Source organism: Lactuca virosa, chromosome 7, assembly GCF_052849685.1.
Source record: "Lactuca virosa cultivar CGN04683 chromosome 7, Lactuca_virosa_CGN04683_v6, whole genome shotgun sequence".
Lineage (NCBI taxonomy): Eukaryota > Viridiplantae > Streptophyta > Magnoliopsida > Asterales > Asteraceae > Lactuca > Lactuca virosa.
The window spans coordinates 160,318,067-160,335,251 of record NC_136432.1 but is presented as its reverse complement, the minus strand read 5'-3'; the positions used below and the strand labels follow the sequence as shown (position 1 = coordinate 160,335,251).

General features: G+C 34.1%; 1 long non-coding RNA gene across 1 annotated transcript; it reads right to left on the bottom strand.

The window, feature by feature from the left end:
* Nucleotides 1–8,065: 8,065 nt before the first annotated feature.
* On the bottom strand, nt 8,066–9,531 carry LOC145126213 (uncharacterized). The gene is made up of 4 exons (XR_013716369.1): nt 8,777–9,531; nt 8,386–8,471; nt 8,233–8,292; nt 8,066–8,149 (listed from the first exon to the last, which is right to left on the bottom strand). It is a non-coding gene; the product is annotated as an uncharacterized LOC145126213 (long non-coding RNA).
* Nucleotides 9,532–17,185: the final 7,654 nt, after the last annotated feature.

The following is a 17,185-nucleotide window of genomic DNA, read 5'->3' as shown; positions in this document are numbered from 1 at the left end:
GAAGTTGTTCTTGAATTCAAATTTCCAAGATCCAAAAAGATGAAAATGAAGAAAAACAAGAAGAAGATCAACAGCAAGAACAAATGGGTTTCTTCACAAAAATCTTCAAAATTTGTTATGAATCCGAAATCTATGAAGCAAATTTGGGTTCCAAAGAAACAATCATTTAGTGTTGCAATGAATTTGAATTCAAAACCCAAAATTGTTGATGGTTCTTATGAAGATGATACTAAATCGTTGAAGAACACGAAGAACGGTTTGTACAACACGAATCATGGGTGGTACAATGTGAAGATAGGAGATTTTCTTATTCCAAAAAAAGAACCAAGATTTTCAATGATTGATTCATGTGTTGCAAACGGAAAAAGAATCGTCAAGAAGGTTTCTCACATTCTCAAATGGATTCCGAAAAATTCATGATTGAGATCGAAGATGAACGATCAAGGTTTTTCTCAAAATCCAAATTCAATCATTTTTTTAAATCCTGCTTTTCGTTTTTGATTGTTGATCATTTTGACTCGTTGGATCTATTTCGTTTCAACCCCATTGATGATCCAATAACTTTTTTTTAGATCAAGCCCAAAATCAAAATCATATTTTCTTTCGATGATCCATAAAACTTCAGTCAAATTCAAAGCCCAAAACTTGTAATATGTTATTGTTCATCATTTTGAGTCCAATACATAGTTCTTTGGATTATTACTGTTCATCAAAGCCCAATTAATAGATTCAATTTCTTTCAATTTGTTTCCAATAACCAATTCGTACCTCATTTATTGAAGTTCATACATAATCACGTTATCAGTTCGTTGATGCTTGAGTATCATCGATTGAACAACCGAAATTATTCTTGGATCTTAAATCGTTCATGAAATATGTTTGATTTATCGATCTCAAAGTTGTTTTTCTGAAAAACATGGAGAGTATTTCTCAAATATGTTCCTCACGGAAGTCAATTATTCAAAATTGATGAAGATGTTGTGAAATTAATTGTTAAAATTGATGATTCCTTGTTTGGAGATTATGATCGAAATCAGTGATTATTGAAATTCGTTGATTGTGATCGATCTATGACCACTGATGAAGAACAGGATGAACGAATTTTGTTGAATCAATTGTTTGTCTTGTAAAATTAGGTCTAGCAATTGATCTTTCGACTAGGTTCGCAAATTATTGGTTGAGTCTCACGGTTGGAATGTCGGTGTCGAATTGGTTGTTATGATTTGAATTTGGTTCGGTGAACATTGAATTCAACAAAGGGGTTAAAGACAAACATGGTCATTTAAAAGTCAAAATTGAAGCTTCGACACTGAGAATTGAACTGGGATCGAAATTGGTTGAATGTAAATGTATGAATTGGTTTGATCGTCTAATGGGAATGCTTTAGAAGTCGAATGGTCCTAATAGAAATCGAAATAAAAAGTCTTTGATTTGGAGTCGAGTTTCGCATCGACTGTGTTTGTGGGTAGTGACATGTTTGGAATTCAATGTGTTTGTGATGTGTTGGAATTCTGGATAGATGTGTTTGGATCGACATCGACTGTGAAGACTAATTTCGACATTTGAGAATGAAAGTTTGGGTTTATGGTTGAATGGTAATTTGGAATGATTTTTTTTTGGATGTCGAAGATACCTTCGCTATGGTTTATTGGAGTCGAGTTTGACATATGTGGTTATTGAAGTTGTTCGCAACATACACTCGCGATTTGGGTTTCGCTTTTGACCGATTGGGTTACTTGATGTCGAACAAGCCTTCGCTGTTGGTTGATTGGTTTGACGGGAAGGCTTCTCTATGGGACAATAGAGGTGATGTCGAACACACCTTCTTCAATTTGAGGCCTTCACTGTATGAGTTCTCCTGGTGACGCATCTGGGTAGCGAAGTGATTGTTTTTCGTGCAAGTTTTTCCACAGTTTCATTTTTGGCACACATCGAGGGGGAGATTTGTTAAGTTTATTCCTCCAACGCTTCTCAACCTTTGTGAGTTTTATAATCACTTGTTGATTATAAAAAGGGGGAGAATGTTAGGGTGAAAAGTTCTCCTTGAATGTGACTTACCCTTTTATGATGTGGAATGGGTTGGGTCTTTCAAATAAATAGGAAGTGAGGCTCTGTTTGTTTGGCTTTTAATGCCTCTTAAAAAGAGATACATCTGAATCTTTAAGGTTCAGACCGTTTGGTTAACACTTAATTTTGCCTCTTAATTGTAAAAAAATATCTGACCGAATCAGATGGAAGCCCACATCTGAAAACAAAAAAAAAATCACGCGTTACTTTTTTTCCAATCCCTACCCTCGCCATCATCTTCTTCCCTTTGCAGCAACACCCACCTCCATCTCTCCTATCCTTGCATCCCGTCGGACGTCACAGAGGACCACCGTTGTCGTCGAACGCACTAACTCCAACACACGCATCACCGCCTTCGCAGGCCACCGTTTGCCCAAACACGTGAGGGGTTTTCTTTTTTCTACTCATCGACACAACCCCTTCTCCTCATCCTTTCTCCCTCTCCGGTCTTTAATAAATCGTCTGCCTCCTCCGATCTAAAACGTCACCGCCGCCGGATTCGCCGCCCCGACTCCGCCACCAGATGCAACGACATCGACATCGACCTCAATCTACTCTCTCTTCTGGTTGCAGGTATCGAGTTTTTCTTATTTTTTGCCTTGCCCTAGAACTCGATTACCAATGTGAATTGTTCATCTAATCAACAGCAGCAACGATTCACAACAGCAACGACTCTATTTAGCGATTTCAGATTTTTTTAGTTCAATGATTTCTGCAATTTTTTGACCTCTGCGCTTTTTAAGTGGTGATGGCTTAACCTCTGCGTTTTTTCTTCTTTGTTGTTTAATGCACATAATGATCATTGTGTATATGTTTTATTATTGGTCATCTTTTATTATAGATGTTGAATCTACGTATATAAGGTAATGTTGCGAGTACACCAGAGCTGTGTAGATGTTGTAAATTTGTTAGACCAATTGCAAGACAAAAGCTTGTTGGATCCAACTACTTACAGGAAACTTCAAAAGAAGAAGATGCAGGAAACTTTATTAATAGAACCGTGGCATGGCATGGGTAATTTAAGAACTTGTTGTATGTAATTTTAATAGTATAACAACTAGCAAGTTTTCTTTATTCTCTTGTTTTACCAAAATTTGATTTCCAAATGTCTTGATGTTGTTATCTTTTGTAGAAAAAACTATTGCGTTTGAATGTAGGAAACGATGTAAAAATTATATAGAAGGGTAAAATTGTCATTTTATCATTCAGCACGAAAATTCAGATGTTCCAACCAAACAGCATGTTAAAAATTCAGATCTTAGAAATTCAGACCCTCTTAGAAATTCAGACCTCTTAAAAATTCAGCTCTTAAAAATTCAGATGCTGCCAAACAGCCCCTGAGTGACTCCCATTTAGGTAAGAACTTGTAAGACCCATTTGAGTGTTAGTTTAGTGAGAGAAATATCAACAAGTACAATGTTATAATAGAAGGAAAGTGTGATCATATTTTGTATTCGAACTTCCTACCTTCTAGCCTTCGTCTCTTCTTCTTATACTGATAAAATAAAATATGCAAACTAGTATGTCCCAAACTCCAGATTTTAAAGGGACAATGATTTATACTTGTCCCCCCGCACTTGAGCTTTTACTAGCATCTAAATGAAAATATAAATAAACTTAGTAACATAAATAAACATATAAAGAGTAAGATGAGACTGTGTCCAACTGATGTAGGACGCTAACAGATTTACCTAACTCGGAGGGTGACAATCGTATGAAAAGATCGTCCCCATTTTCAGAAAAAGTTCTGATATTAATTAAGTCAAGGAACCATAGCAAGCATCCATTCCCGGGCCCAAATATATTCGAATGCATATACGTAGTACACAGACAATTGTATAAAGTTTTTTCGTATGGGGTTATCTTGATCAGCGTCATTATCCTCATGGATGATAATGTTACTCGAATCCAGAAGCTGACCCACGAGATTTCTCACAGACGGTGGTGATGTAGAGTTTGAATCACCATATAACATCATTGGTGGCGTTATGGATTATTAGAACTCCTTGAAGAGTGAGAGTTAGGTCGTTGGAGGTGTTGGTGAGTAGTGTGTTCAGGTTGGTAACCCATACAACGGTTCCGGTGGAAATCTTCTTGTACCAAATCCAGGTCGGTCCTAGCAGATTTAAATCCCCAGCCAAAATTAAAAAATGTGGCACATGAATGTACATTTTTTTATGCTCAATTTCATCCAATGACTTCAACTTTTTTGAATCATACAAAAAACCAAAAATATTTTCAAAAGTCGTTAATTGTTAAAATCTACTTTCTAACGAAGCAATTGTCATATCAACAACAACAATAAACTACTAAATTTTAAAAGATTATTTCAGACGACCCTAAATCATCGTCATTATTAGTTTCATCAAATTGTATTTTTTTTAATAACTCGGCGTGATATTGAAAAAGTAGGTCCGAGTGTCCATATTAAGTGCAATAACTTTAGCATATCTATAATGACGGCAAATCTTCTGTTTCTATATTTCTTAGAGAAATTTACAATGCTTTTTGATTGATTAATAGTGACATTAATACTCATTGATTTGGTTTGCAACTTCTTACTAACCACATTAATAAAAAAATAAAATATCATACAAAATGAAAACACCTGGTAAAAATTTGAAATTTTCTATAACACTAACTAAACATTTTTTCTTCACTTTTTGATTCTGCATCATTACACAATTTACATAATGTTATCGATGCTACTCTTATTTGAGGAGCTTGATACCTAATAACTTTTACATTTTTAATTTTATTCACCAAACGTGTATTAGATAAAGATTTTACGCTCAAATTTGAAACATTATCAAAGTAATATTTTCCATCTTTTGGCAATAAGAAATTGACCGTTTACCATTTACTTGCCGCCTCACTTCTTATTTAACACATTAGGGATTTTTTTGTTTAATGTATAATAAATAAATAGAGTAACATATGCATAAAAATGGGACCTGAAAAAATTTGAGGCTCTGAACCATCACCCATATCCCGCCCCGTATTGGCACAAGACCAAATCCCAATGTAGTAGATTGTGGAGTTGTCGACTTTAAAGAAACCGAGTTCAAAGGTTTCTTGTGGTGAAACGATGATTTCTCCATACGAGATTGTTTGGTTTGCAGATATGGTGTCGAGGGCACCCGTACAAGTTAGCGATGTAAAAAGTACATGAAGGAACTTGGCAAGTGCTCTCTCTGTCGTTGATGGTATTTCTTTAACATGAATCCTTTGTCTTTGTTATGTCAAAATGAGAATATTTTTTATTGAAATTATCTGGAAAATTCTGAAGAGAACATTACTCTAGATGGATGTCGTAATCATGAAAAGAACCGTCCATATTGAAGCCTTGTTCCAAGAGCAGATGATTCGTGGAGGGTGTCCGGAAGTCAACAACGGACCCACGTCTCTTAATCGGTAGGAATTACCGTCGTTAACATATTGAACCTGTCTCTGTTTTAATTTCTGAAAAATATTTATTATCGTCATTATTGTATGTCAACATGTATAAAAACTTTATTTAATGTACTTATAAATAAAAAAATTGTTGTAAGTTGTAAGTCATAATGGAAAATGACTTTTCTCGAGAGGATAATTTTTTGTTTATATTTAGTCTTTTTTTTTCTAGAATCATATACTATCAAAATTGTTGAAATTGTTTAAATATTACTTTTACGACCGGGTTAAAATGTATTAAAATAAATTGTTTATTTGAGCTAGTTTGTCATACAACAAAGTATAACACTTTGCTAAAAAACAAAGTACTAAATATTTTTTTCATCATATACCATTCTAACTTGCTAAACCTGTTTATATATTATCGTTAGGTTAAAGGGTATTAAATAAATCAATTAATTGAGCTAGTTTGTCGTACACTAAATTATCAACATTTTGCTCAAAAACTAGGAAAGTGTCCCCCCGCTTTGCGGGGGTTAGATGTTGTTAATTATGTGTTTGACGTTGTGAAGCTTTGTTTTCGTTTTCTTGTTCAGTGGACATTGTAAACCTGTGTAACTTTGTATTTTAGTAATAAAATGGTTTAGGTTTATTCATATGTTTTTTATCAATGCAAGTACTGCCTTTTCAATATTAGTGATCCGGACAAATGAAAGTAAATGCTATCATGGACGATACATTGCAATTATCGGTAAAAAAAAGTGCAAGCACTTTGCTATTATGGGTTATGAATTACTATGATAGATAAATTAATAAGTATATTACCTAACAATTGGGTTAATAAAAAAAATTATGTACTCATTTGTAAATAAATAAAGAAAGAAAAGCTTGCATTTTAGCTGCAGCTAACACCTTGTTGATTTCAGCAGGCTGTTTGGATGTATCAACACTCATATCTTCATCATCTTGCTTGCTTTCAACAGCTACACCGTAGGCATAAAAAGGCATACACAATCAGAAGCAACAAATCTTGATAAAAATAGCATATAGAACCTAAAACATACACAAGGCAGCCTACTTTTACATCAAACATCACAAGCAGCTCTTGGTTACTGAATTATCATAAGACTACCAATAAAACTTTCATAACTATTTTCGAAAAACAGCACAGCTGGCACATAAACTATCATTTGGAGTCTTTGACCAACTATCACACTCACAACCTCCAAATCGTCAATATTCAAAAACTGTAGCTGCTACCACCTCCAACATGAACATCCATCTTATTCATAGTTCTTGCACATAAATGAGACAGTCTTAACCTTCTGTAGTTTCACCTACATAGACATCCAATCCAGATGAATCACATTAAATTTGACGCCGCACACATTAAATTTCACCTTTTGTAGTTTCACCGTAGCTTCTGTAGTTTTAACCTTCGAGGTTTTTGAATTTGGATTTGCCTGGCAGGAATTTACCTTCGATCTGAATTTTGCTTGTAATCTTTCTCCAAAGTTTTAGCAGTCAATCCTGAGATCTCTTTATCCTCATTGTTCCTCCCTTTTGTTAGTTGTCCAATTGCAGAAGTGCACTATACATCACAAGGTTATTTTGATCATTTAACAAAACAAAGAAAAAATAAAGTTGAATTGCTTCCATCTTCCCTCATAGTAATAGTGAAATTCATCAAACATGAAATTTTAAGGATTCTAATAGAATTGGAATGGAATTTCGGATTCCAATTCCATTGGAATCCGCAAAATAAACACACCTTTAATTATATCATTCTTGCTACATTATGTTTTATTGAAAAATTTAGAGCTTCCCTAGATTCAAACAATAATTTTGATTTTTCTTATCGAGTAGAATATGCACTAAATATAATGAGGGTATTTCCGTCTTTTACTAAAAAAGAAAAAAGTATGAACTTGAATTTCCTTCCACCATTCTCTAGGAATAGTGAAATCCATCTAACATGGATAGTGATGAAATGGAATGGAATCTTAAATTTCAATTCTTGATACATTAAGTTTTCCTACAACTTTTGAGCTTCCTTATATTTATATAATAGTTTTGATTTTGCTTACACCATATAATAATGTAGATATTTTATACTGAAAAACTCTTTAAAATGATAATAATAATATATTTATCAAAAATTGAGTAATTATTCCAAAATGAAAGAGATCTCACCAAGTAAACACCAAAAAGTGCTCTGATGTTTTTTCCACTTGTCAATTATATGGTGGAAGCATATAATATTTCTTAGTTGTTTGAAGGTTTTCAAGTCCACCAATTGTGTAAAGCACCTGTTTTCAACAACAATCCAGAATAACATTGAGCATATTTAGAAAAGCTAAATACAAGAAATAGCAACATCCTTTCATTTATTTGTTTATTATACTTTGAAAAATCTACAGTGAAAATTGCTTTGTTACTTATTTGACTTTTTTTCCTCCCAAATCCTCTCACGCTAAAACTGATGAATATTGTAAAACTTGTTATTTAAGTGTGAAGTTAAAATGGTCATTTACTCTCATTCGGAAAGTTTATTCAGTCCAAATTTTTTTATGTATACAACAGTTTATGTTCATAATAAATACTTACATCAGCATAAGCAAGATGATGTATAGGAATGATTGGTGGAGATAAGATCAGCTTGTCATAGCAGAAACCTGCTTGTTTATACCTATAAAGCCACATAAACTGTGATAAGCTCCAGGGGAAAATTTGTCTTTTTTTAATCCACATATAAATTAATGAAGCACTCACAGTTGCAATGAAACATATATTTTAGCAAGTTCTCTCCAGGCATCATGATCTGCCATGAATCTGGGCAAAAACAAGAACCAAAATCAAGAGACCTCATTGAATTTTATAGTAAATAAGAAAAAAATTAAATAATGTTTTTGATTTTATTCTTACATCTCAAGATATTTATTGAGACAATCGATGGCTGCTAAAAGATCTCCACGAGCCTTTGCCATGGCTACCCTTCTCATACTTATAAGCTGCAAATGTTTAAGGTTGTTAGAACTTAGAAAGGTTATTTTGGTAATTTAAAGATTGGATATTTATTTTTTGTATTGAAAAGATTTATGTCAACAAACTACAGAAATAAAATTGGGTTATATAGTAAGTTTTTATTTCAATACATGATGGAATGAATAAGGTTACCTTCTTGAGGGCATATTAGTCTTCAAAGAAACATACATGTTATGATAAGAGAATGTAAACTTTGAAAGCTAAATTTGCAAATGGATGACAAATTTTAGTTGGTGGAGAAACATGGTTGAAATTGATAAGAATACTTTACCATTTATTGATTCAAACCCAGATTTCAAATAGGCATTTTATCAAACACCTGGTGCACTTCTTCCGTTTCTTCAAATTTCTCTAATAATCATGAACACACATAGTTGTTCCTGCTTTCTCATCTCGTAAAACACCTAAAAATATGAAACAAAATCCATGTAAAGAAACGATTGTTTTTGCAGGGGAAAAAATTAAACTGGAAGTTCTTATTGAGGGTGATAAAAGATGTCGTACATGTGGTGGAATTTAAAGATAAATATGAAAAAGTCGATGAGAAACTGAGCAATACGATATCAAAAACTGGGTTCTCACGTCTCCGAATATACTTTTGTTGCTTAAAAACAACTTGACTAACTAAGATATGCAGTCAACTAATCAATTGCTGATAACGATAATAAATTGAAAGATTAAGTAAATCAGATTTAATAGTTTAGAACTTGAAACACATGGAGTTTTGTATTAAACCTATTTCAACTTTTCAAGATGGGGCACATCTATTTTGGGAAGAAATAAGTAGAAATCACATTCCAGTAGCCACCGGGTGGAACGCCGCAATTACACGCTTAGGGGACCAGCAACGCCGACGCTGAGCCGCTTCACTTGTTCAGCACCGAGCCTCTACCCCAACCATCCCTCAACCATTATCGATTCCTTCTGTGAGTCAATGCGACACAGAGAACACGAACATACCGATAACATCGGAGGCAACTCCTTGAAAAACCTCTAATTTTTTGAACACTGACGTCGTCAACTCTCTGATCCAAAGAACCACCACCAAACCACTTTGTAATTATGTCAGGACTACTTTTAATCGGAGGTGAGGCATCAATCAATGTACGGTTACTCCTCACGTAAACAACGATTAATTCATATGAACCCTGGGGCGAAGACGTTGCAGGGATGATGCAAAATTGGGGAAGCATGTGGTGTTTAAATCGGGGAAAATATGGAAGAATTGGAGAAGATAACGATGAATAGCGAAATCGATATAGAGGTAGTGGGTCTCTGATTCTATTATGGTTAATTGAGAATAGGAAGATGCCGGTCAATGGCGGTAGAGGATATTATTGGACGAGAAGAGTGGCAGCGGTGAACGGAAGAACGTTGACCGGGTCAAAATATTTGAGTCGGTGATGGAGAGGGGACCAAAGTTCAAGAAGGAACATAAGTGATATATAATTAGGGTAAAAAATGGAAAAAAACAAAAGTAAAGTGTCAAAAGTCCAAAAAGAAAAAAGTTTGGTGGCCAAATGTGAAAGGGAAAAAAGGAACGGTAGATAAGGCTCCCAAGATTTAATGTTATATATAATAAAGACATCATAGTCCATTTTCGTCGGTAACCAAAGACGAGAAGTGCGAGATTCTTTTTCTCTCTAGTCCCCAAGTAAGTTTTCTTGATACTCGTTGCCTCATATATATATATATATATATATATATATATATATATATATATATATATATATATATATATATATATATAGGTAAGTTCAATTGAAAAAATAAAAAATGTTGAGAATGGGGGAATCATTCTCAGTCACTCATTTATTTTTTTCGCAAAAGCTTCCATCGTACCAGCGGAAATGAGAAATGAATAGACATGTGTTTTCCAACAAAACATGTTTCCTTAAACTATGCTAATCATTACCTTAATATATACAAAAACATAATTTTTTTCGTTTTTTTTAATTTTTAAGAAGATATTTTTATCGAAAAATGATTTTAAATATACCAAAACTCATGATTTTTTATTCTCTACAAATAGACATCCACATTGATATAGTTTTAAGATAAAATAAAAAATTTATTTTTTTTATATTTTCAGTTATCGTTATTCATAAGTGAATAAAAATGCATCAGATTTTTTACTACAGTACATTCGTTATTCACTTATGAATAAAAAGCATGATTAATTTTATTTACAATTTAAGTATCATTCATATATAAATATAGCATATAATAAACATAGTATATTCATATTTAAATATTAGACGATGCATTTACTTGTGAATATTACATAGTATATTCACTTGTGAATATTAGATGATATATTCACTTATTAATATTAGATAATATTTTCATATCTGAATATTACATAGTATTACATGGTATATCACATGTGAATATTACATAGTATATTCACTTGTGAATATGATATATTCACTTATGAATATTACACTGATATATTCATATATGAATATTACAAGGTGTTTTCACAAATATATATAATTTTTATATGTTATTGACATATGAATAACATACAGATTTGCATATTTGTTTTTTTGTTTTAATAATCATATACTGATTCAGGTGAGAAAACATATTCATATATGAATATAACGTGGTAATTTAGTTTATGCATTTCATCAAACAGTTGGAGTGCATACAAGTTAACTTTTTTAAAAATGTTAAAAACATGATACTTTGACTATTTAAATCTTACAAAATAGTAGATTGATAGATAATTATATGAAATTTTTCAAAAAACAAAAAAACGATTTGATCTTTTTCTAACCTCAATTTTGAAGTTTTATTTGATAATCGATATTGAATGAATGATATGAAGTGAATTTTTTGTTGATTATCGATGATATTGATCTAATGACGCTGGGAGTATAATTAATCGTAGATGTTGAAGATCTGATCGTATTCAAGCAAAATTGAAGGTTGGATTAAAAGAACCAAAAACGATTTTTTGTTGTTAACTGTTGAATCATGTTGATAAACATGTTATTGACGAAGATCAATGATTGATTAACATTGGATGATGTTGACGAAGATCAATAATTGAAGAAATCTGGATGATTGTTGAAGGTTGGAGGAGAAGTTTGGATGATGAACGATCGATTTGAAATGAGTTTGAACTGTTATCTATTTCTATACAGTTACGTATTTGAGATTGAAGATTATTATCATATTTACAAGTTTGTCACCGTATCTTTTTATGCGTAGATTAAATGATTGGCTAAGAATGATTCCCTCATTCTCAACCTTTTTTTTTTCTCAGTTGAACCCTCCTCTCTCTCTCTCTCTCTATATATATATATATATATATATATATATATATATATATATATATATATATATATATATATATATATATATATATATATATATATATATATATATATATATATATAAAATCATTTCATGGTTACGTACTTACGTGTTCATATATAAACCAAAATGAAATTAACGCCGAAACAGAAAATTAGTTTATTTAGATATTTTAATATATTGCAACATATATCCTGTCATCCAAAAGAAAAATGAAATGATTTACTTTTGACATTTAATAATCTTTTTAAAACTTCAAAAGTAAAACTTGTTTTTAAAAATTCAAAAAGAAAATACATACTTATGTAATTAAGAAGAGACGAAAATTATTTTCATTATTTGTTTTGTTTGTCAAACATTTTATAAAATTAAAAAAACACACCACTCATAAAGTTTGGAATGTGTTTATGAGAAACTTCATTTAACCTATTCATAAACTCACTTTAATATAAAGAAAGAAAATTGACACATCTAACAAGTATCAACCTATAATACTATAATTTATTAATATATATGGTAATCCGTTAATAAAAGCTAGATCATTCACTACTGCTAATCCATACTTCAAGATCTATTAAATAAGAAATAACCAGGTATATTTATATCAGATGTAGGTTCCGTTTATATAAAATATATTGTTTGGAAAATCCACTTTAAATGAAACGTCTCAAAAATAATGACATAAAATTTTCATTTTTAGATTGATAAATCATTAATACGTATCATTTCCATAAAACCAAGGAAACCAAGATTTAGCAAAACATTATCGAATCAGAGTAAAACACAGAATGCGGAAACATGTGGTGTGTGCTCTGCAATCATTCCGAGCTCTTCCATTAGAAAACTGTAGTACCTGAAACATAAACTAAAAACCGTAAGCACAAAGCTTAATGAGTTCCCCAAGATACCTCGTACCACATATACATAAAATCGCATAATGGGCCCCGCTCGGCATCGGAACCCCTCTGGCATTGGGCCCTGCCCGGCATCAAGCCCCGCTCGGTAAACAGATCTGTCAATCATCAGGCCCCTCCTGGCATCGTGCCCCGCCTGATATAAGCATATAAACATATAGACATATAAACACACAACACATGCCATAATCACAGAGATAAATAGCATACAGACTAGCCTTCGGGCCCCGCCCGACATCGGGTCGTACCCGGTAATCATAAAACACATACAAATAACGAACATACAATATACTTATCACGCCCTGTCCGGTAAAAATAAAACACATAACACATGCAAGAGTGGCACAGACAACAAGCATACTAGCATAACAAGTCATGGGCAGGCATTGGTGCCTTCGACCCGCTAAACATAGTGAGGAGACTCACCTCGCACTGCTGAATCCCGCGGATAATCTCTGGCTGCTGGATGACCGATCCCCGAACTATCACTATCAAACAACACCCAATCAACATCCGAGTCTCAAACCATGTCCATAAATCCATCATTAGGGTAAATGACCAATTTACCCGTAATCTACTTTGGACCAAGACTTAGGCTCAAAACCTAATAATCCAAAAGACCCAAAAACCAATAAACCACTCAAGGCCCAAATCATGGCCCATTTTTCCAAATTGGGCCCAAACCTATTGAAGGTCTTTCCAACATAATTATCAGCTCAAACCTAATAATCCAAAAGACCCAAACCTAATAATCCAACAGGGCCCAGGACAACTAAGCCCAAAAGAAGGCCCACACCGAAGACCATCATGCCAAACCCCTCCTGACTGAGTACGTGGGGCGTACTCAGTTGTACGCTAAGCGTACATGCAGTTTGGCTTGTACGCTGCGCGTACAGATTTGTACGCCCAACGTACTCCTCCATTAATCCCATTATCGACATTAAGCACTTAATGCTCAAGATCAGGAGTCCAAACCACATATCTACTTCTTAAAGAACGTCTAGACCCATAAAGTCATTGACTTGATGACTTTGCATGCCTCAAAAGAACCCAACATCAACTTAAAGCATTAAACTTTCACCAAATGGACACCAACTCATACATAGGGGATTCCAAACCCTAAAGGAGGCAACTTTATGCATCTAGAACCTTAGAAACACCAAGAGTGGCAACTCAAATCTCCTGGAGTGGTATCAAGCCACTAGATCTCATCCTTGGGACCAAAATGAACCAAAACTCATACATTCTAGATCTAAGACATCAATGATCAAGTTCATAGCTTTATACCTCAAACAAGCTGGAAATAAAGCCCATAATCCAGATCCATAAGCTCTTCCTTGATCCTCATCCTTGCACCAAACTCCATCTTCTTGGAAATGGACCACACACACCAAAAATGGACACCATGAGCTCAAAATACCATCATGAAGGCTAAAGGACGATTTCTAGGGTTTTGGGGACTTGGAGGTTGGTAAAGAGGCCAGCCCTAAGGACTAAATGTGTTTATATAGGGTCCAATACCAAATATTAGGGTTTCATAACTCCCCTCGTAAGCCCCGTGTACTTCCTCGTCCGTACAGCATACCAGGATTTGTATTCCCGATCAGCCCTCGCACTACGCTCAACGTAATCCATACTACGCCTTGCGTACCCTCCTCCGCAGTAGGACGCTCTGCGTACTTGCTAGGTACGCCCCGCGTACTAAGGCTTCCCCTCAAACCCTTAAGCACTATGAATACCATAACTTCTTCGTTATAAACCCGATTCCGACGATCCTTATATCCATGAAAAGGTAACTAGAAGCTCTATGCTTTAACCAACCCATTCCTGCCTTACCATATCCTGAACAAACATCCATATTCCATAGAAGCCCGAGCTGACTAATTTCCGAAATACCCTTTAACTCCAAAACACAAACCGAATACCTGGATCATCCAATATACATCATCCACCACTAAATGAGCCCAAAACTAACTTCTTCAAGGATCCTAAGCCTGCTAATACCCAATCCTTGATCACCAGCTCGAAATGAAAATGATCTGAAACAGGGTGTTACATTAAACACCTTACTTGATGTAGCCTAGATATCACTCCCATAAGTAGATAAATCAATATTATTACTTGGAATCACTTATAAATCTTATTATAAATTCATAATAACGACTATGAATATAAATAAAAGTTACACTTAAAGCATTATAAGTGCAACTCAACTTACAAAGTTTCTAGCGAAAAGTCGCTAATTTTGCAAGTAGAACTTCGACTTCAAATGCTTCTTTTCTTCAGGATTTCTATCACCGTAGAGCCTTACTAAAATGCTCAGAAACTGATAAATATCATGCTCGGGGTCAGAGAAGAGTTTCTAGAGAGAATTGGAAGATTTATGTGTGTGAATGAGTTGAATTCGACACCTATTTATAGGCTGCATCTGAAGGCGCGCCGCGTATAAAGATAAGAGTGCGCTGTGTTTCTGGCGATGTCTCTGCTCTTGTGAGGTGACACGTGTCACGGTCTCACTGGTGCCATACCGCTTGTTCAGTGGAAGATGCGGCTGCCATCTTGGCCACGTGGTGCCCCCTCATTAAGCAACGTCACTCCACACAGGTAATTTCTTAGTATTTTTATGAATCATATATTTCTCATATGAGCCCCATTTTCGACGTTCTTTAGATCTATGCGTAGGTATTTCCGAGTACTACAACTTTCCTTTAGATCTCAAAAGCTAATTCTCACTCTATTTTAAATTCTTATTTTATAGAGATTACACTATTAAAACCTGTGCAAAAATCATAACTCCTTCATACGAACTCCGTTCTCGACTTTCTTTATATTGACTGATTTGTATTTACTAGATATTCAACGCTCGTTTATATTGTTTTCGCTAACACTCAACCGATTTTAATTTCGAGTTTCGTGTCGCATACTATTGCACCAAAACTTCGAAAAACCACAACTTCTTCATACAAAGCCATATTTAGATGTTCTTTATATATACGCTTTCAGAATTACGGTTACTATGACTTTTATTGAGATCACTTAGGCTAATAAGCAATCTATACCTTATTCATATTTTACGACACACTTTGCCGTATAGGGCTGAATACGAAACCTCGAACAATCATAAATTCTTCATGCGAAGTCAGATTTGAGCGTTCTTTATACCCACATAATTGTCATCATGACTATTACATCTTTCGTTAAGAATATATTGGCTAAAAAGCAATGTATCGATAATTTGAATTTTGTAATTAGTCGTTTATAATGTAAGGTGAAAATAGGGTTTTACATCTCTCCCCTACTTACAAAGATTTTGATCCCAAAATGCTACTCCTAGTGCACTTTAAGATAATTCTTACATGTAATCTTTTTGTGTTTCTCGAGATCAACTCGGGATCTAGCTGACGTTACTGCATTGATTTCACATTTTGCACTTATTTAACTGTAGAATTTTGTGTTCTACCTTAAAACTATCCCCGAACACCTTGCGAAGTCTGCCAAAACCAGGAACTTGTTGGTCTGAATTTCCAAAATTTATACCCTCAAACTGACGACCGCCTTTGGACATAAAATGTCGATTTGTTCCATTGACTAGGAACACTGTCAACTCGTTAATAAGCAAGTAACCAGGGAAATTTATCTATGACACCTTAACGGAATCCACCTTCCGAAACATGCCCCTATAAAAGGCTTATGGTATATCGTTCTGACTTTGTGTCCCACGACATCTTTCTATGGTATACCCTTAAAACACACACTAACCTAGATTACAAGAGGTCTCTCTAACTAGTTTAGATGTTCCAACATCTTGAAATTTAACCAAAGCTACTATAACAAGTTTACTGGTTTGATAACTCTGGAACCAATACTCCAGTACTAGACTCCTTATAAGGCTTGCTCATCTTCCAACCTATTAGATTATAATGAGAACTAGGTCACTAATAGCCTTCTTGGAAGGCTATAACTACTTTACGTTTATTAAGGTGAAAACGAGGTGTTACATGTTTAGATGATGATGTTGAATTGGTGTCTCACAATCGACCCATCTTTAGATCATATGAACTCATTCAATACTTGTGTTTCACGAACCAGTCATTTTGAAAACAAAGTTAATTCTAGCAAATCCTGCGTTTATTAAACCTACCATTTCGAAACACGGTTTGTGCTACTACAACCCATAAACATATAAACATGTCATTTTATATGATAATTAATCTAATATTTTTCCTCCCGATGTAGGAAAATGTTGATCAAACTTGATTTCCCGATCTTGGATGCTGTCGGCAAGAACTACTTAGACTATACTCAAGATATCTAGAACCATCTAAATGCCCAAAGCCCATTGGATGTCATTTATGAAGAGGACGATCGTTGGGTTGAAGTTACTCGTGAAATGAATGCTAAGGCGATGACATTATTTCGTCATCACATGTCAAACACGATGA